Source organism: Balaenoptera borealis (assembly GCF_965194805.1).
Source record: "Balaenoptera borealis genome assembly, chromosome: 12".
Classification (NCBI taxonomy): domain Eukaryota; kingdom Metazoa; phylum Chordata; class Mammalia; order Artiodactyla; family Balaenopteridae; genus Balaenoptera; species Balaenoptera borealis.
The window spans coordinates 36,940,543-36,963,076 of record NC_138869.1 but is presented as its reverse complement, the minus strand read 5'-3'; the positions used below and the strand labels follow the sequence as shown (position 1 = coordinate 36,963,076).

The window sequence follows — 22,534 nt, the reverse complement described above, 5'->3', positions numbered from 1 at the left end:
GGCTGCCTACTGAATGGGAGAAGATATTTGTACATGATATATCTGATAAGGGATTAATATCCAAAATATACAAAAAACTCATACAATCCAACATCGAAAAAACAACCTGATTTAAAAATGGGCAGAGGACCTGAATAGAAGTTTTTCCAAAGAAGACAGGCAGATGGCCAACAGACACATGAAAAGATACTCAACATCACTAACCATCAGAGAAATACAAATCAAAACCACAAGGAGGTATCACCTCACTCCTGTCAGAATGGCTATCAACAAAAAGAAAACAAATAACAAGTGTTGGTGAGAATGTGAAGAAAAGGAAACCCTTGTGCACTGTTGGTGGAATTGTAAACTGAGGCAGCCACTGTGGAAAACGATATGGAGGTCCCTCAAAAAATTAAAAATAGAACTGCCATATGATCCAGCAATTTTACTTTTGGATATTTACCCCCACACACACACAAAAAAAGCAAAAACACTAATTCAAAAAGATATATACACCCCAATGTTCATTGCAACTTTATTTACAATAGTCAGGATATGAAAGCAACCTGTGTCCATCAATAGATGAATGGATAAAAAAGATGTGGTATAAATATACAACGGAATGTTAGCCAAAAAAAGTGAAATCTTCCCATTTGCAACAACATGGATGGACCTGGAAGGTATTGTGCTAAGTGAAATAAGTCATACAGAGATTATCTCATACGATCTCACTTATATGTGGAATCTAAAAAACAAAGCAAATGAAAAGAGACATAGATACAGAGAATATGGTTGCCAGAGGGGAGGTGGGTAGGAGTAGAAGTGAAACAGGTGAAGGGAATTAAAAAGCACAGCCCTCCAGCTATAAAATAAGCCACAGGGATATAGTACACAGCAAAAGGAATATGATCAATAATATTGTAATAGCTTTGTATGAGGACAGATGGTTACCAGATTTATGGTGGTGATCATTTCACAGTGTATGCAAATGTCAAATTACTATGTAGTACACCTGAAACCGAATATCATATTGTGCTATATCTCATTTTTTAAAAAAAGAAAGAAAATTAAGCCTAAGCCCGCAGGAGCTCTGGGGAGTCCACTCTGCCCCAGAATTTACCCCACTTGACTCCAGGAAGCTGGGCTTCTGAAACTCTGCTCTAGTTAGTCACTGCGTGGGGGCTGCCTGGACACTTCTGGACAGGAGGAAGTTTGGCAACTCTAGCCACATGAAGGCACACCTCTGGGAAAGATCACAGGTATGAGTCTTGGCAGCAGCACCCACAGCTACTAGAAGATGTGCACACCTGCCCAGTAAATGGGAGGCCAGGGGGTCTGAGCCAGGCAAAATTAGCATCTGCTATAGTTCATGATTCAGAGGTCGTGCACAGAACTCCAGCTTTGGTGTGAAGCAGCACGGAGTGCGTAGGGTTGGATTCCATTTCTTCTTATTCTAGATGACTGGCTTTACAACTTTCATTTTAACAGTAAAAGTTTGTTTTGTTCCCAAACAAAATTCTACAGCACACACAGACACACAGACGATAAAATTGAGCATCTAGTATGTTTCAGACAGTGTGACAGATCCTAGAGATAGGGAGGAAGTAAAACAGATTTGTCCCTGCCATCATGAGGCTTACTGTCTGGTAGGAGAGACAGAAGAAATAGGAAAGGAAACAAATTAAAAACTGCAAATATATACAGAAGATAAGTGCTGTACAAACAGTGATAAATGGATGCTGAGATGGAGATAATGGGGGAGGGAAATTTATGATCCAGAGCCATGCTGAACATGCGGTCAAATTTCTAATTCTTTAGCTCTGAACTGTAGTATCAGTTAAGGTACTTTATTTTTCCCTGTTATCATTCCCCTTAACTTTTTTTTTTTTTTTAACATCTTTACTGGAGTATAATTGCTTTACAATGCTGTGTTAGTTTCTGCTTTATAACAAAGTGAATCAGCTATACATATACATATATCCCCGTATCTCCTCCCTCTTGCGTCTCCCTCCCACCCTCCCTATCCCACCCCTCTAGGTGGTCACAAAGCACCGAGCTGATCTCCCTGTGCTATGCGGCTGCTTCCCACTAGCTACCCCTTAACTTTAATCTAGTGATCAGGGAAGAACTCCCAGAGTGGGAAACATTCAAGCTAAGATCTGGAGGATATGAGCAGGAGCCAGCCATGCAAACACCTGTTGGGAGAGTGGTTCAAGTAGAGAACGAAGAAGTGGAAAAAAGTGGATCTATTCTGACTGATGGGGTGGGAGGAGAGGAAAGGCCTGGAGCCCACCCACTCCATTGCAGGGATCCCTAAAGCACCTTCTGGGAACTCCAGGCCTCCTTAAAACGTCATTTGAGAGCCATAAATCTGGGTATCATACTTCTGGTCACTGATTCTAAAACTGGATTGAAGAAAGTCACTGGCTTTCTGTCCAGTTGCCCTCAGGGACCACCCAACCATCATTCCACATTCTTGGATCTTTATACACTTTTTGTCATGTCCCCTTCTTTCTCAAGTACTTGGAGAAGGCGTGCGGGAGGGTGGGTCTGGCTGCTTCACAGCTCCAACCAGAGGGCCCATTTTAGAGATGCCAGCAGGGGATGGCATATGAATCAACAGCGTGTTCCCTGCACACCCCCACGGTCCAGATGGCTGCACGTCACAGGAGGAGAGGGCGGCTCCTACGCAGAAGACTTCCCTGGCTGGAAACACACGCCATACTTTGGACCATGAAGGGAACACGCTGTGGTAGTGGTGGTGACATTTTTACAAAAAAAGGACACAGTTTTTCTTTTCAAACAGATTTTCATTTCAAACACCCATCTGTAGTAAAACCTTATAGTGTAAGATACTGAGGGCTCACAGAATCGGAAAGCACCACAGGAACTAGCTGGTGTGGCTTCTCACTCACAGTGTGAATCTCTTCCTATCCCTGATGTGGGTCACGGAGCTGAAGTTTGAAAATTTTACCTCTGGGCAGTCACAACTCCACGAAGCAACTCTGATAGTTGGAAAGTTTTCTTTACATATGTTAACTCAAAATCTGCTCCCTCTAACTCTCCTCCATCTGGTCTGGTTCTTCATTACACAGAATTTAACAACACCCATGCTGGCCATTCATCGAGGTCTTGACATGTCCCAAGCATTGTGCTAAGTACATGACATAAAATACCTCATCTCACCCTCAACCCAAACTTGGGAGATAAGCACAAATCTTATCCCCACTTGTCATGAGGAAACCCAAGCCTCAGAGAGGATAATGGAGCAACCCAAGATCAGACCACTGAGAAGCAAAGCTGAGATTCTGAGCCACAGCTATCATTCTTTAAAAGCTCAGCCAACTCTTGACATGCAACCTCCACAGAACAAACCTAGCTCCTTTTCATAAGAAGGCAGCCCAAGTATGGGAAGCCAGGCCACATCTATCTCTTATGGAATTTTCTTCTCTACCTGAAATATCTCCAGGTCCTTTGGCCATTCTTGGTAGAACGTAAGAGCCCAAATAAGAACCACCCTGATGACCCTTCCCTGGAAAAGCTCCAGCTTCTAATCTCATTCCTAAAACATGGTGCCAAGAACTGGCCATTCCACACGCAAGCAATCTGACAATGGCAGAGTCCATCCATCCTTACCCATCTTCTAAAGCAGCCAAAACTTAGTCAGCCATTTCAGCCACTGTGAGCTGTTTTGCATCAAGCAAAGATGCTCCTGAATCAGAAATGGTGTGACATTGTCCTGTGTGGGACAAGGTAGGCTCACATGAATGAGCCCAGGGCCAATCCCCACCCCCCCCAAGAGAAGTGCCCTATACACAGGTGTTCCTTGGCTTCCCCTGTGGGACTTGCAAACATTTGGCTTTCAGGCATCACAGATGGAGCCTTTTAAACCACCATGCATGCACTCAATCAGAATTTTAGGGTTTCAGATGGTGAACAAAACCTGTTGGTGCTGCTTGCAAGTCAACCCTAAATCTGCTCAAAATGCTCACCATCTAGTCTTTCTCTGCAGCAGATTCTGTGCAACTCTAGAATGTTTCATTGCATTTGCCTTTGTTATTGTATTAAAACTAGTGGAAAACTGAAACAAAAAGACTGACATAAGTGACAAGAAGCACAAATCAAAGAACTGAGGCAGGTGGCACTAGTGCACATCTCAAAATGGCTCATCTCTAGCATGAATCTGACACTTTAGCCAGGCAACTACCTTTCAAGTATGAGGCTGAGTAACAAAATTATTAATACTGCCAGAGATTCCTAATGACTGTACCTTAAAAAAAACTTTTGAGATTTTAGAATTTTTTTCATATCTCTAAGAACAGTAGTCTCTTTCTCCTGTAAAACATATAAATAACTGATTTTGGGACATCTGATTTGCAAACACTTCAGGCTTTACCACCAACCAGCTGTAAAATCTCAGACAGGATGGAGACCTCTCTGTGCCTCATGGCCTCATCTATAAATGGGAACAAGAACTGCACCCATCCCATTTGTTACAAGGATGAAATAAGCTAACAGGTATAAAGCCAGTATGCAGTGGTGCCTAGAAGAGTACCTGGAACATAGTTGAATAAATGTTGGCTATTTAACATTTATTTAATGGTGCGACCCACTCCTCATGACCATCTGGAGTTCGGAGGGCATTAGGACAAGCCAATGCAGGAAGGGCAGGAAAGGCAGGAAGCTGGAAAAGGGGCATGCATCCTGGGAGGGGACAGGAATGGTCACAAGAATAGGATGCCCCCAAGATGGCAGATGGTCCCTTTGGAAAAGTGTAACAGGTGAGAAGCAGCCTAGGCAGAAGGGCAATGATGGGTCACATGTGGAGTTCATTCACAGGCAGAGCTGGTAAATGGGAGGCCCTTGCAGAGGCCTTGTTGAGCAAGCTGGCAGCAAGGTGAAACCAAGAGGCAAGTTGTGGTCCTCAGGAGGTCCAGAGGAAAAAACCCAGGTCCCAGTCTAAGAGCTACACAGCAAACTGTGTGAGGGCACACTCTGAGTAGTTACCTAACCCCTAGCACACAGCACACCCTCTAGCACATGGCCAAAACAAGAGCACCTAACATCCATTACCAAGCACCTCTCTCACACAGCCCTCAACCACAACTCCCCAAAGTCCTGTGATTATCCTCACTTTACAGATGAGGGGCCTAAGGCCCAGAGAGATAAAATGACTAGGCTAAGTGCTCAGATAAGGGAGAGACGGATGGATGGATAGATGAAGTAAATTGACAACATGGTCTCAAACCTAAGGCAGAAGGCATTTCCCAGAAAGAAGCTACACATCACCCTCTGATTTCATGCCCCACCATAACCGCCCCCATATCCTGCCATTACGGTCACATTCATCCATGCACACTCCCCCCAACATAGTCCCCAGGTTGTCCCTTCTATCATACACCCTTCATTCATTGCAGTCTCTCAAAGGCAGAGTTCAAATCCCATGTACTGCAGGAGGCTACACACACACACACACACACACACACACACACACACACACACACATATATTAATTCTTCCTTCTTGTCCTGCACTATGCTTTTATTTCCATTAGAACGCAGATAACAACAGCTAACATTTTAGAGTAGTGTCCATGTACTAGGTACTGTGCTAAACTGTACATATTCTGTCCTTCAATCTTCAGAATTTTTTCCATTTCACAGGCAAGGAAACCGAGGAACTGAGCGGCCTACAATAATACGGTTCAGATTCAATTCCTTGCCTGTGCTCTTAGCCATTATTACCTAGCTCTCTGCAATACTCTTTCTGCATGTGTACGTATATGTCTTCCGTGGGGCCCTGGGAAAGTGCAGCAGAAGGTGGCCTCCCAATCCCCAACGTAACTCCACAGTGCCTGCCCACTGCTGATACTCACCACTGTTTGCTAAGTCTAGTTGACTTCCTTAACTTGGGGAGTTCAAGGAAGGTGGATCATCGGAAGCTATTTTGATAACTGAGGAAATGGGGGCTGGCAGAGAAGGGGGGCCATGAGCATGGAGAGGAGAGGGACAATGTGAGGGACGAGCAAGCCACACTGATGTATCCAGAAAAATAACAACAGCTGCTGTTTACTGAACCCCTACTCGGGCAGGCCCCATGCCAACTGCTGACAGGCATTACTGTATTTCTAATCCTCACAGGGTAACCGGCATTATGCCCATTTTAAAATGCAGATCTGGAAACTGAGGCACTCACCTGAAGTACCCAGCTTGGAGCAAAGGAGACAGGCCTTGAACTGACACTTAACTCTGATGCCCGCATGTCCCACTACAGCTGGTAAGCAGCTTTGGGTGGAGGGGGCATACGTTTAAAAAAAAAATGCTGATCATAAGAGCCACCTCCAAAAGTGGTGAGTGGTTTTGGGAGGGTTTTGGTTGGGGGGGTGGGGGCGGGGTTCACATAATGCTTGGGGGAAAAGTGAAATTTACCTGTAATCCCAGTATCAGAGATGACTGCCATCAACAGTCTGCCATAAACTTGCTTTCCAGACCTGTTCTCCATGAATGTGTATAAATGTGATATGTTGGGGGGGCGGTGTGTCTTCTTTAATTAAAACAGGACAGCACTATACATTGTGGGAAATACTAGAAAAGGTAAAGTATATTAAAAATACAGCCCATCCTCAAAGGAGTCTAGACAACCACATCCAGTCAGGCAGTTCCCATCTAAATTCACTGCTGAGTGACAAGACAGATGACTTCCCTCCTTCCCTGGTTAAGACTAAAACTTCTTGAGATCAGTTATTGAGAAGATATAATGGAAGTTGAATAAACTGCTCTAAAACAATCAAGCTGTCCACAAAGACACAATTGGAGTTTAGCTTCTAAAAACTGTATTGGTATAATTTTCCTGTTGGCCATTCCCTTGAAATAATAATTGAACTAGTAAGTCCATTCCTCATAAACACTTTCATCATCTTTGGCTTGACGACGCCTAGCTACCAAGCCACAGATAAAAGTTTCTTCAAGATAGTAAATCATGAGCCATATGTTAGAAATTACCCTTCCTCCCCTATAAATGGGACTATACCCCCCACCCTTTGTCCTTTCCAAAACAGTGGAAGGGATTTTTGGCAGCCAGACTCACATTAGAATCCCTGGGAATAACACTGCTAATCCCCAGCATGACACTTTGAAGCCTTCAGAGTCATATTTCACAATAGTATTTTCACAATGTCTGTGGAGATCATGTTTATAAAAACAGATTCGAAACAATGAAAAAGGATAACTGGAAACTGAGCTCCAGTCACCTATGTGAGAAAAGCTCTTGGCGTTGGCTGTGCCTGTACCTGAGACAGGCATCATCATGAGAGAGCACAATGTCATGATGGAAATGCCAGCTCTGCCGACTAATGGCCTGGATTCAGATCCTGGCTCCACTAATCTCCAGCTCCATGACCTTGACCAAGTAACTTAACCTCTCTGTGTCTCAGCTTCAGTATTTGTAAAATAGGAATGGTAATAGTACTTGCTTCACATGGTTATTAGAATTAAATGCAATAATACAAAAGCTTCTAAACTTTTCGATTGCAATTTTCTGAAATACACTTTAGTATAGGCTACAGGAAGCAACTTGAGTGATAAGTTGAGTCAAGGTTTCTAGAGGCCATGCCTGGAAGTGGTATATTCACTTTTGCTCATGTTCCATTGGCCAAAACTTAGTCACATGGCCAAATATGTAAGTGCATCTGGGAAATGCAGTCCAGTTGTGTATCCATGAAGAAATGGGGAATGGAATGCTGGTGGCAACAGCAGTCTATAACAACATGGATTTAACAGAAAGTTTCATGAAACAATTCCTCTACTTACTAAACATGAGAAACTCTGATTCTATTCCACTCTGCTCTATTCTAATCTTTTTTATTTAAAACATGTTGGTCATGACCCAATTAGCTGATTTTCAAAATCCACTAGTATTTCACAATTCACCATTTGCTCAGTAAGTATTAATTGTTATTGACAATGGTGGTGACAGCAACAGTGAACAAAAGGACAAACTAGATACTTTCAAATTTTTCAGAAAATTCTTGGCATTTGGGTTCACAAGACTTCACAACAAAGACATGCTTGGGTTCTGACTTAAGGTATTAGGAATCTGAAACATGCACCTAGAAACACTGATCAATTCCTAGAGCCCAGGCTGCCTGAGGAAAACATAACTTACAATTATACGTTGTAGAAACTAACAGAAATAAACACACGTGTGTGTGTGTGTGTGTGTGTGTGTGTGTACATACAAATGAAAAATGACCACTAAAAAGAGATCAGAGAAAACATAAAGAAGAAGGGGCCATGACAAGAGATTTGTACTCTCTGAATACACAATAGCAAGCACAGAGCCCAGAGTAAGCACAGGCATTACTATATCAAAAAGTGTACAAGTGATACATCAGGTCTTGCTCTTCATATCCTTGCCCTATATATTCCCCACAACTTGTGCATAAGTTAGTACAATGTACTTCCCTGGCCTTCTAATGTGCTAAGGGATTTGAAATTTCCTCTCAACCTCCATGGGGAGGCTATGTAAGGGCTCAAGAAGGGTGTGACTTGATCAAACGTGCATTTCCAATAGATATCTAAGGATATACTGGAGCTGCCCTGACCTGAAGTAGGGAGACCCACGAGGAGGCTGCTGTAGTGATAGGTCAGAGAAGACAGTGACCTGAGCTAAGGCAGAGATGGTAGGTAGAGGAAGAAGGGCCCTAAGTCAGAAGATACACAGAGGTTCAAAGTGGTAGGTTTTACTGACTGACTTGGAGATAAGAAAAATCTCCCAAGGAAGATGCACAGGTTTCTAACTTGGACAACTGAGCAGATGAAAGTGTGCCATTGGTTTGAGATGAGGAACACAGAAAGAGAACCAGAGAATTTGATGAATTCAAGTTTTGTACAAGTTATGTTTGAGACACCGGGGGCTCAGTCAAAAGGTGCCCAGGTGGCATTGGAAATGTAGGCTAGAGGTGAGGTAAGAATGTTGTGAAGACCCAGATTTAGGAACTACCAGCAAATGAATGATGGTTAAAGTCAGGGGGTAACCGTGGGACTGGATCTAGGCTATAAAGACACCACAGGCCAAACCCCAACCCCCAGCACCATCAGCCCACTGTACAACAGAAGGTGGGGGGTGGCAGAGAAAATGGCAATGACCTTGGGTGCTCACTAGAGAGAACAGTCAATAGCATAAAACCCAAGTGACCTTGGGTTTGACACAGTTTCTTTATTCATTCAACAGGTGTTTATCAAGCATGTACTATATTACAGGCACAGTGCCAGGGACTGAAGAAACCATGATACACAAGAGAGACATAGTACCCACCCGTGGTCTAGTGGGCAAGAAAGCTAAAAATAAGTAAGCAAATTTTAAAAATTAAATAGGGAATGCTATGAAGGAAACAGGGTGACAAGAGAGAGAATATCATAGAAGGGGAAGGACCTACTTGGATTACAAGGTCAAAGAAGGTGGTATTTAAACAGAGGTATTTAAACAGAGACCTCAATAGGTGGTATTTAAACAGAGACTTCAAGGATGAGAAAGAACCTGATAGGGGGAAAGGAAGCAAACGGAACTGGGTTTTAGACAAAGGCAAAGGAAAGATACTGGATGTTTGAAAAACTGACAAATCAGTGTTCTGGAGCTTGGAAAGCAAGGGGCGTCATTAATAAGGATTAGATCATGGGAAGGAATTTAGACTTCACAGTAAACGTCATAGAGAGCTATAGAAGGTTTTTAAGCAGGAGAATAACATGATATGCAATGTACTTTTAAGAGTATCATTCTTAATGCCATGTAGAAAAAGGATGAAGGAGAAACTGTGGACTCAGGGATACCAGATAAGAAGTGAACAATGATAGTGGCCTAGTCCAGGGGGTTAGATGGGGACATGGAGAGGAGTCAAATGGCTGTGAAATATAAGTGGAGGTATAATCATCAGTACTTGATTATAAATAGGATGTAGCGGGTGAGAGGAACAATCAAGGATAATTCCTAAATTTCCAGCTTGAGCAACTGAGTGGATTGGGTATCTATCTCTCAAGGTTGTCGTAAGGGATGAACAATATATCGTGTACATCACTCAGCACCAAGGCCAGCACACAAATAGAATTACCACTTCCTCTGTGTCCCTTCTGCTCCATGTACAGACTTCTCCCATGGAAGTTTATTATTTGGAAGTTTATCATTATTTATTATTTGAACTATATGAAAATTCTCATACTCATTTTTTTTTTTTACTTAAAAAACATGGGATGGAGTCATTTTGGGGTCAGTCTTCTCTTCTTAAGAGAACTGTATGTAAACCAAAACTTTATTCCAGGAGTACGAGAAATCAGCATGGACCAAGCTCTTTTTCCTTAATATTCTTTTCCTTTGTAAGGAACTAGGCATAGAATTAGTAAAAGAGAACATAAAGCAATTCTAAGCATCTCTTAAAACACAAGCCTAGCTATGTATCCCTTCCCAACACTCCATAATCTTCTATCTATCCATACACAGCCCAGCCACCAGGGGAGGACTGATCAAAGCCATTTGCTTCAGTGGGTACAACAGGCTATACCCTAAGTAGAAACCCAGATTGTTAAGTGACTTCTTAAAAAAAACAGTAAGACAATATCTAACCACGAGGTGCATACATTTTGCTATCAGCAAAGAATAAAGAGTTAAGAATATGCTCTTACGCACAATAAATTCGTTCTCATGGAACAACTTCTTTACAACACTAGGAGCGTTAAGTCTTAATATGTTTCTAGAGAATTCCTCTTTGCTTCTAGAAGCCGGTTTTCTGGACCACTTTCAGAAAGGGTGCTTTATTAACATGCTTGGCTACACAAGAAGCAAATGTTGCCATTAACTCAGAGTCAGATTGCAAAAACATAACTTCTTCCAATGCCTGGATCAAAACAGCCATCAGAACATTGGTTTGGCCATCTTTGTATTCCACCATTAGGCAGAATACCGCAGGACATCTGAGTGGAACAGGAGGATTTAGCCTGTTGGCAATATCCGAAGTCTGCAATCACTTTCCCTAATAACCACTTGTAACCAAGACTGTCCTCAGGTGAAAACTCTATTTTCCACTTTGAAAGCCTCAAGATACCTTATCCATGAACTGCAGTGCATTTTAGGGGGATATAAAAATGTCTTACATTGAGGATGAAAATTGGTTTCTCTTAGTTATCCAAAAGACATTATCCACTCTTATAAATAGCTGTAACGGTAAATTAAAATTACAAAATCTGATTATAATTGAGTTTGTGTCTCTAGAAAGCCTCCCAAAATGTCCTGACTGAGGAACTCATGTACGATTGTACTGCAATCTAGAATAAAGGACAGTTGGCAACCACAGCAGAGAGTTCTCAGCATCACTAAACTCAAGCTCTTAAAAGGCAGCCAAGCTTATGCTACTAATTGCTTTGGAAAAATAAAATGCATTCCATAACCACTGACATTAAAGTCACACATGTCTTAGCTGGAAGGCCCAAGAATCTTTGGACCTAAGACAGCCCTTGGGCAAAAGACAAGTTTGTATTGCACCTGGGCTCACATTTCCTGAAAGACAGTTTCTTTGTGCAGCTGAAACCTAAACCTCTTTGGGAAAACATTTCTGCCCATTACCAGCTTATCAGAGTCTATCAAGAATGAGATCACCCAGCATCTCCTTCTTGACTTGATTAAACTATCATTAAGTTCCCGAGAGAAGGACAGTGGCCTGAGAGCCTCTTACCTTAAAGTAACTCTAAGAGCTATTTGTGGAAGATGAAGAAAGCCAGATTTTTCTGATCACTTTTCTATTTCTTGACCTCTGGCTTAAAAGGGGTACAATTAAATGCTATTCAACCTAATTAGGACAAAAGGAAGGATTATTTCTTACTTGAGAAAAGCCCAATTATCAAATTATGGTATACTCTCTAATTATATATAATTTTACAGCAATTTCTTTAAAATCTGCATAAAGTCTTTTCTTAAATGACTTAATAAATAAAATACCAACTGAAAATGTTCCAGATATGATGAAAAGGCACATTCCCCTATCCATATTGTGTTTATGACAGACCGGGGATTCAGCATCCCCTGATTCATTCCAACTACTTTGTGACTATTCTCCCCCCAAAAAAAGCATATTAAAAAAAGAAAACACAAAGGACAAACTGAAAACTTGGGAACAGGAATTATAATACTTATTTATAATGAGCTTGGTAAGTGCTAAGTAAATGCCATCTCATAACAAGCTCATAGACTAACCCAAAGAACAGCCTTATGAAAAGGACCTGATGGGAGGTATTTTTTATTGTCTTGGGGAAACTCACAAGACAGTCTTCAGTGTAGTAGTCAGACTGCTCTAAGTTCCATGAGGGCAGGAGTTGCTTGCCTTGCTCACACCAGTGTACTCCATCTCCCAACACAGGGCCTGGCACAGAGCAGGCATTCAAAACATATTTGTGGACTGGATGCATGATTTAATTTTACTTTTGCTCTGCTAACTCTACTTAAGGTCTCATTTTCATTAAGAGACACACAAACATTTGTAATTAATTCCCCTGAAGTTTTTAATGTGACATATACATTTAATTAGATGCATATTTAGAAAGTATTGAAAAATCTTCCAGTGACATCAATATGACATAACATTGCCCCCAACAGAGTCACTTATACTCAGCAAGAAAAGTTATTTTTGAAGAATGGTGTGTATGTGTGTGTGTATCTCATTATGAAGCCACAAAGTTGGATTCAGGTTGTCTTTGAATTGTTTCTTCAAAAGTATTTTCACATAAACTCTTTTAACACTTCATAAAAAAATAACAGCTTGTCTTAACATAACTGCTTGTCTTGTATAGAATATCCATGTCTTAGAACAAAATAAAACAAATAGACCCAATCCTTACTATCTGTCATCCAGATATCAACATCTTCTTCATTGAAGAAATTAGCAGGGAATATGCTCTCAGATTTTACTTTTCAGTCCACAGACAACTAAATACTTGATTAGAGCAAGCAAGAGCCTGTGTTCCATAATTGTGTATGAAAATACCTACGATTACTATGGAAATTTTCCTCATTAAGCCCATCTCCAAACTGTCTTCCCCAAGTCCAGGGTGCTCTCTTAGAAAAAGGCAGTATCTTTCCACAAAGTGAGTCACTGGAGAACATTGCATTCTGAGCAGGATCCCAGTTACTCCAGCATCTGATTAATGTCTGTCCAAACTCTGGACCAGTAACAAGACCCTCTGTAACTCAGCTAACCACCTAACAACCCAAATCATTAGGGCCCATTATCTTTTACAATGTTGATTTTTGGTATTCAAGGGCTGTGGTTCAGACAGACTATTTAAAGGCATTAAAATAACAACAGTCTTGCCAGCTGTGGGCATTGCCACCAAAACTACCATCAGCTCACAAGGCCAGATGCAAAAGATGCCAAGAACAAGACTAAGGCAGAGGGAACACTCACTTAAGAAAACAAATCCATTTGTGTTCCCAAAGGAGAGCGCTGGGCAGCAAATCCAATGGGTATGGAGAATCAATAGCTGGTAATATAGATGGTGGTACCTCAAGTTATTTGCCTAATTCTGTTTAGTTGTTCCTTCAATTTCCTTAAATTTTATCTGCTTTCTTGTCAAATTTTATCTTGGTCAAGGTTTAAAACTTTTAAATATTGGATAAATTTTATCTCCTTTTTTCTGGGCATAAGACTCAAGTCTACAAAAAAATCACATATGTGGCTTCGTATAGCAACTACCACTCACTGGTCTTTTTTCAAGTTAACCTGTGACTATAAGCTCATTATGAAATAGGTATCATTTCTGAGCACTCTCTACTTGTCAGGCACCATTAAGGATTCTGCCTGTATTACTTAATCTTGTAACAGTAATTTCTGTTCTACAAATGGGGAGAAGGATCAAGGAATGCTAAATAACTTTCTTAAAGCCACACAACCAGAAAAGGGCAGAGCCAGGGTTTGAACCCAGGTCTTGCTGACACCAGGATTCAGCTTCTAACCCTTTAAACTACACTGCCTCCAAAGCTTTTGGGTCTTAGAATTTACACCAGACATTCTCAACCAGTAGTTCCCAATTTTTCCAAGGATAAAGACACCTTTCCAATAACAAAACAGCATTTCATAAGTTAATGTAGAATGAAGAGCTTAGCATAGAATCTGACACATACTAAGCAACCAAGAAATGTTAGGTGTGTTATCATCATTAGCATTATTATGAAGGACCTCAGGATAGTAACTGCACTTTTAGGATACATTGATGATGCTAATGAGTTAATTAATTTCATATCCATTATAACAGCATCTACATTCATTTGGAAAAAAAGTACTATATACACTACTGTATATATAATTCCATCCCCAAAATATATGATATAATTTTCTGAGTACAAGAAAATACCCATAGCACATACATATAGGCAGACCTTGTAATACACACACACACACACACACACACACCCCCAGATTCGGAACTCCTCTTAAGGTCCCAGCTTTTCACTGTGTGGCATTCCAGAATCCTCTAGCAGTCTTCTTCCTCCCTTTCATGAACAGTGTATCAATAGTACCCTACACCTCCAAAGGCACCCCAAATGGATTTTCACATCATGCATATCTTTACTTAATTTCACCACTTTTAACATATCTAAGTCCTTGCCTAGGCTGGGATTTAAATAGATGCAACATAGCTAGATAAATCAGCCTATACCTGAATTATAATTTCTCCTATATACCAATAATAATTTAGTTAAATAACCAGAAGAACTAGATGGAGATAAGCAAAATGAAGGGTGACTTCAAGGAGGGAGGTAAAGCATTTAGAATATGAGAAACAGGAGATAGGAGAATTATCATCAGCTGCAGTTCTCTCTGCTATAAAAAAAAAAACCTCAAGATGTTTGGTGCAGGCATCTCTATAGCAATAAAATGTCTATTTCATAGGGATTCAAGACTGGAATTATTTTCAATAACATTTTCCCCTGATTATAAAATTAATACATATTATTTTTGAAAATAGGAAAACTATAGAATAGTTTAAGAAAAAAAGTAACCACTATGCCCCTACCCACACATAACTATTAACAATATTCTGTATTTCCACCCAGCCTCTTATCTATGTGTTTTTTAATTTTTCAAACTATTTACAAATGTTTATATCTCTGTAGTTATTTATAAAATAAAAATGGGATCATATGATATATTAAGCTTATATTCTGCCTTTTTCATTTAACATTATGTCCTGAGGTATTTCCCACTATTTTTCAAAAATATTATAGGTAATGGCATTAGAATATTCCATCTCATAGGCTTAAAGTATCTTAAAGATCACAATTACCTTTTATTTATATTTAGAATTTTGAACATACGGTTGGGAGAAGGTAAATTTTCTCAGGAAAAAAAAGCTTTTAAGGGCTTCCCTGGTGGCGCAGTGGCTGAGAATCTGCCTGCCAATGCAGGGGACACGGGTTCGAGCCCTGGTCTGGGAAGATCCCACATGCCGCAGAGCAGCTGGGCCCGTGAGCCACAATTACTGAGCCTGCGCGTCTGGAGCCTGTGCTCCGCAACAAAAGAGGCCGCGATAGTGAGAGGCCCGCGCACCGCGATGAAGAATGGCCCCCGCTTGCCGCAACTAGAGAAAGCCTTCGCACAGAAACTAAGACCCAACACAGTCATAAATAAATTAATTAATTTTTTTAAAAAATGGTGATTGTTTAAAAAAAAAAAAAGGCTTTTAAAAATGATTTTTATGGTGTTCAGTTACTTGGTAAACAGCAAACAAAAGGACACATCCCAGTCTAGACACCATGAGATTAAGGACATATCTATCTTGTCCACTCCATGATATCTTCAGGACCAAGAAGATTCCCTGGCACAATATTTATTTAAAGGGAGGAAGAAGAACGGGTGGTTAGGCATTAGAGTTTGGAGGATATACTTAGAGAGTTGTACACTTGGGGTTTCTAGAAAACTCAGTTCCTCAATGACTGTGAGCCTCCTCTAGATTAAATGGAGATCAAGAAGTGAAAGGCTGGCACACATAATAATGTTTTACTGTTCATAGATGGTATTTTTACTAAGTGTAAACTGCTTCCACTTTTGCAGCATGCAAACTAGCTGGCAACACTGCAAAGTCAATTGTGGTAATTTGATCCCCAAAATGCATAACGGTTTATCAGATCCAGACAATGTGGGAATAAACCGACGCATCTTCAAGCAGATTTTCCAGTCAATTACTTCTGGGACATCTGCTTCTACATCTGCTTGGGCAGGGTAGAATTTCCATGATTCAGCCTATCGAATCATAAAGATATCAGAGGGATCACCACAAATGTATCACTAATTGTTGCCAGGAATACTATGTTTGTTCTTAGTATTCCAGAATTCATAAAGATGGTAATTCCGAAATTCATAGAGATTCTGAACAAATATTTTAAAAATAAAATTGTTGGCCACGAGTTAATTCTAGCAAGTTCCGCTTGAGTCAACAGGTCAGAAATTCAATACACCTGCTTGTTTTACCTATACTTTCTTAAATTCTAGTTTTAAAGCAGTACTTTACTATATGTTATCATTTTGCAGATGTAATGGCAAACAGTGCTAAGTAAGATATTATAAATCCCCAATGGTCAAGTAGATAACAAAGAGCAACAGCTGAGGAAGGTGGAAATTTGTGCTGTTCTTCACACTTAAAATCTTTCTTTGTCCTTAGGCTATGGTCAGGAGCTGCTAACTTTTCAGAAGTTGCCTCATTGGCAAAGAACACACTGGTGCCTCATTAGAAACAGGCAAATGGTAGCTTCTAAGCTCTCCAGCAGGAAAGAAAATACAGGGTGTAAGAAAGTATAGCCCAGCTAGTGATATGGGGTGGGGGACGGCTCTATAGTTAAGGGGCACATCCATTAGATAAAGCGAAGAACTCGGACACTGAAAAGAACACTGGGGCCCCTCTGCAGAAACTGAAGTTAAAACAACTTCAACTGACATTGCCAGAGGAACCAGGGGCTAGAATAGGCAGGCTAGGAAATTGTGGATAGCCACAGCCACTGGTCCCTTTAGGAACTCAGGCTCAGAAATTGGTGTGCATGGTGATGGAGCAGGGCCCCAGAGTCCACACAACCCTTCATCCAGTTTCCACAGAGCTGCCAGGGTGTCAAACTTGAAGACTCCTCTCCCCTTCAAAGGCTCCCCACTACCCAATGGATCAAATCCACACATTCGAAGCTTTTTGCCATCCTGCCCAGCCTCCTCCTCACCACTCCTCCTTCACACCACTCCCCTCCCTCTCTCACTAGCTTCAGAGCTCAACTGATTTCAGCTTCTGGAGAACATCATTCGAGAATCTTCCCTGTCTTGAATCTTCTCCCCTGCTCTGCTTCCCTCCTATGCACTTCTCCCCTCTCTACCTGGCCTGCTTCCAGTTTCTAATCAGGTCTCCAAGATGCCTTGCTCGGCCTCCCAGACTAAATTGTGGTCTCCTAGTATCAGTGCACTTCTTGATTTCACTCCTCATCATGGAAATTTCCTTTGAGGTGCCTTTAGACAGACTGTAAGTTCCATGAGGATGTAGAACACTTTTGTTGATTCACCATTCTAATTTCTAGCAGAGCATGCAGCACATAACCAGTGCTCAGTAAATATTCATTTAAAAGTGGACAGATAAACTATGTTGTTCCTCTTTCAAAGGGACTCACAAGGACGACCAGGGTCTTGCCTGGTGAAGTTAGCCCCAAAGTCCTCTCAAAAGTAGACACGAAACAAGGGTCTACCTGGGGGCCAGCCCAACTTGGCTGCTCACTCTTACCATAGTGAGTGAGCAGTTTCAATAAGCCCTCGTGTCATCCTCCTCATCATTAACCTATAAACAAGCACCAGTTCCAAGCTTAAGAGAATTCTCAAATGAGTTAACCATGAAAAATAACTTGAAATTTCCATGAAGTCATGGCATTAAGTTCACTCAGACAAAAGAGTGCTGCTCTGTGGAATTGAGGGGCAGCCTATTTCCCTTCTTATTTCATCCTTGACAACACAGTACAGTATAAAAATATATACTTTAAACACAAACGAATCCCAAGCACAAACTTTAAGGGCACTTTTACGATCAACAGATATTTTCCTAATATCATCAATGGTACATATGTAAACACATACTCTAGTAAACTAAATTGCAAGTAAAGTTCCTGATCTAATTTCTTTCTCCTAATTAACTGACAATAGTTTTCTTTTGTGCAAAAGTGAACTACCTGGGGGCTGATAAATCAGACACTTGAGAACTTGGCAAGGGATTCTAGTCAGTTGCCATGGAGATGTGCATTTCTGATGTTTCCTTTAATAAAAGTTATTATCTACAGGAAAAATAATTTGTTGAGCCTATCTAATTGAAAAGAAGGAAACATGCCCCAAATGGCTTTAATATTTACGACTCAAAATCTGTTTTTAAGCCCAGAGAACGCATATATAATACAGCTAAGCTGTTTCTACATAATTTAATTACTGGCCTGACAGCATATTCTTGAGGGAATCCATGTAGGTGTGCTTTGTACTAAATATTATGTTTTATGCTCTAAAATGAATAATGCATCCACACTGTAGGTGTGGGCTTTTACTTTGTGCTTAAGTTACACTATCAGGCATTCTTTAGGAAATTCCACAACTGAAGACTCAAAATTGAATTAAGCTAAGTAAACTGTCAAGGGCAGAAATCACCATTAAATGAAGAGATCTTGGATAAACCTCTGTGCCTTTTCAGTAAATGCTATTTTGTTTATGTCTCATCTTTCAGATTTGCATGTTATAAAAACCATAACATCAACATGAAATTACTTGACCAACTGAAGTCATTCTTAATATTCAATTAACATTTAATGGAGGACACCTTGTACCCATATTTGAACATCTACAATACAACAAGAACTGATACATACTGATTCTTTAATCTTCATAGCAACCCTACAAATTAGATGTTCCTAGCTCCATTTTGTAGAAGTTGAAACCGAGAAACCAAAAACTTGGCCCGTGCATTCTTAACAGGGGTGATATTGCCACCAACGGACAAAAATTGGTTCTTAGGTGATAAGAAAAACTTAGATATTACAATGGTTGGTGGCCATCGAAAGGCCAACCCTACCCCCTTAAAATTTTATTCCCTAGTATTTAATTTCTCTCATTAGGGAGAATTTAAATTTAATTTAATTTTTCTTCCTAGGTGGGCAATAAAAAAAAAAAAAAAAAGTTTGAGAAATGCTGACCTAACCTCTAGCAAGTGATGGACCCATTCATTTATTAAGTGATATTTGGGGACTGTCTATGGGCTAGGCACTGTGCAGGGGCTAAGTATACAGTGGTGAACAAAACAGACATGGACCCTGGGGTTCCCAAAGCTTACAGCCCTAAGGGGGATACAAATGTAAACCAAATAGCCACACAACATACCATTCCAGACCACGAAGAGTGCTCCGACAGAAAAATATGCGAACATGACCGAAAGGTCAGAAACTGCCTCTTTACAGAAGTAACTTTAGGCTGAAACCTGAAGGCCAAGAAAGCTGAACTGAGGCAAACAACAGGGAAAAACAGTGCTGGGGCTAGAGAACCAGCCAGAAAGACTGTGATGCCTTGAAAACAAGGTGGTAAGAGAATTCCTGCTCCCTGATTTGAGAGACACTTTAATAGCTTAGTTTCAATTAGCCCAAAGGGCGTGAGCACCAGGTTAAAATCACAGTTTTATGGCTAATAATCTTGGGTAGTTTATTTCATCTTGTTGAACCTCCATTTTGGCAATTGAAAATAAAGATAACATTGTCCACACATGGCTGTTATGAGGATTTAAATGGAAATTATTTACGGCAAGTGCCTGGCACATGGAAAGAGCATAAAAGAATTGGTTGTGTATTATGATTGTTTATCATTATTATAATCAGAGTAATACAACAAACAAAAGTAGACTCCTCTGGATGACACAAAGAACAAAACAAAGTCTAGCCGTGATTTGGAGGTACTAGTAATTGCCTACCTCTTTATCCCCTGCAATACCTTAAACTGTAATTATGAAACTTTCTGCAGACAAGATCAGCTGCAGACACACAGAGACTTTCTAAGCATGGTCATTTTCACAATTCAGCACTATCCCTAAGTTTTGCTACATCATGCTATTCTGCATTTCCCATCATGTTTTCTAACAGAGTAATCCCATGAAATGCTCTATGAAAAACAGGCTGCATGGGCAAATGCAATGTAGGTCAACTGGCTTTTGCATGACAAGCCATAAATTCACGACTGAAGTAGAAATGTATTGAAAGGTTATGGGGCAGCTCACAGGATCACTGGGAGGGATGGAGAAACAGGCTGTGATGCCTTGCAGCTAGGATCACAACCCAAAGCACCACCATTGCATCTGGCTTGGCTGTCCCAACCATCACCACACACTGACAGCTGCATATTGCCACTGGCTCCACTGCAACTGCCCATAGAGCCTGGCTGCTTCAGATTTTACCATTGCCACAGAAAACTGTCACTAGTTCCTGTTCAAATTCCAGAACAAATGCATGTGATTGGCTGAGTCAAGGTCACTTGCTTGAGGGATAGGTGCGCGGAAACTTGAAAAGTAAACATTTGGTATTTTCCACTTCTCTGTGGGAGTTAAATTCTGCTTCTTATCAAGACTCCAAGGTGGAGAAATCCCTCCACCGAATATGGAAACAATGTTATGAAACTGAGAGAAAAAAATGAATGTCCACTTTATGCATATGCTCTGAACAAATATCTGTCAGAGATACCCACTGAGGTAAGGAATTTCAAAAGTCCATAATTTAATTTGGCAATTTGGCATCTGTTACTAAGGTTCTCTTTTTTTCTCTGCTTTGTGTCAAGCTAACATTAGGTATTGACTAAGCATTAGCAAGTTAAGTGTCAATAACACAGAAGCCACCCACTTCTGCAAAACTAGAGAGTGAATTTAAACAATGTTATTCTGCCTGCTTTGGTTAAAAAAGTCAAGGGATGTCATTTCAGAGCCCAACAAAAGTTATCAGCTCATCCAAAAAACAACAGTAACTCTTGTTTTTTGAGCACCTACTATGCAGCACACCCTGGAGGAGATAAGTGCTTTACATGGAGTTCTGGTTCAGCAGCTTTGCAACCTCCCACAGGAGAGAAAACCAAAGACCATACATACAGGTCACAGACTTGTCCAAAGCCACACTCAATTCCAAGGCATGCTACTGACATCCATGGAAATATCCCATCATTTTTGCACAAAACCTAAGAAGCATTTCAAAATTCCTGAAACAATCTACACAACAGTACAATGAGTTGCTCTGGCATCTTCTGAGTAAAAAGTAAAAATCGAGGACACAAGAAGTTATGATGAATCATGGAAGAAGCTTAGATAATTCACTCACTGGTGCAAGGAGAGATACCATTTTACTGTCATTCACTGTCCAGAGCATATTAAAATGTTTTTAGTGGTCAAAGACAATGTTACAGGAATAAAGACACAGACCTACTAGAGAATGGACTTGAGGATATGGGGAGGGGGAAGGGTAAGCTGGGACAAAGTGAGAGCGTGGCATGGACATATATACACTACCAAATGTAAAATAGATAGCTAGTGGGAAGCAACCACATAGCACAGGGAGATCAGCTCTGTGCTTTGTGACCACCTAGAGGGGTGGGATAGGGAGGGTGGGAGGGAGGGAGACGCAAGAGGGAGGAGATATGGGGATATATGTATATGTATAGCTGATTCACTTTGTTATACAGCAGAAATTAACACACCATTGTAAAGCAATTATACTGCAATAAAGATGTTAAAAAAAATAAAGAGAATTGAAATAGTAAAAAAAAAAAAAAAAAAAGACAATGTTACTAACAACCCATCATGGGACTTGAAATGCTCAAAATTATTGAGGGTGGTGAGGCCAAATGAAAATTCTCTGTGTTGAGAATGGCAGATAATACAAAAGGTATCGTAGTTTATTGGAAGGGCATAGCAGTTTATGGTCATAGATTACAGCCTCTGTTTTCACATTTGTGAGAAATGTCTACAATGCATAGTCTGAACGCAGGGTCTTCAGTTCTCTTAGCTCTAACCATACTACTTTCCTCTTAGTTTCCTATACAAATAATTTCTCTCTTTCCCTGACTTTTTGCAGATGATGTCACTCTGCATGGAACACCAGGGGCACAAACACCACACCACCACCACCACCACCACCTCCTCCTTCTACCTGACTCCACTGGCCAATTGCAATTCCTCCCTCAATTCTCAGCTGCAACATCGCTTACTTGCGAAGCCCTTACCAGACCATTTAAAATAAGCTTAAGTGCCCTTGCATAACCCTTCCCACACGCTCTGTCCTTCCCCTTTCTGAACCATCACCACACTTTTAACTACTTACCCAGTTTTGGGCTCCCCCTAGAATGGAGGGTCAGAGGTCAGGCACCAACCTGATCTTCTTCAGCAACAAATTCTCTAACAATAAACTGCTCAACAAATGTTAAATAGATGAATAGATGAATGAATGAATGAACGAACAAATGAATGAATAGCTGCTATAGCTCGAGGTA

The 22,534-nt window shown here is 40.7% G+C and overlaps 1 protein-coding gene across 5 annotated transcripts in view; it reads right to left on the bottom strand.

Annotated features, from left to right (window-relative positions):
• Nucleotides 1-22,534, bottom strand: part of ERC2 (ELKS/RAB6-interacting/CAST family member 2) — a 956,481-nt gene that overhangs the window by 707,100 nt on the left and 226,847 nt on the right. The window lies entirely within an intron of this gene.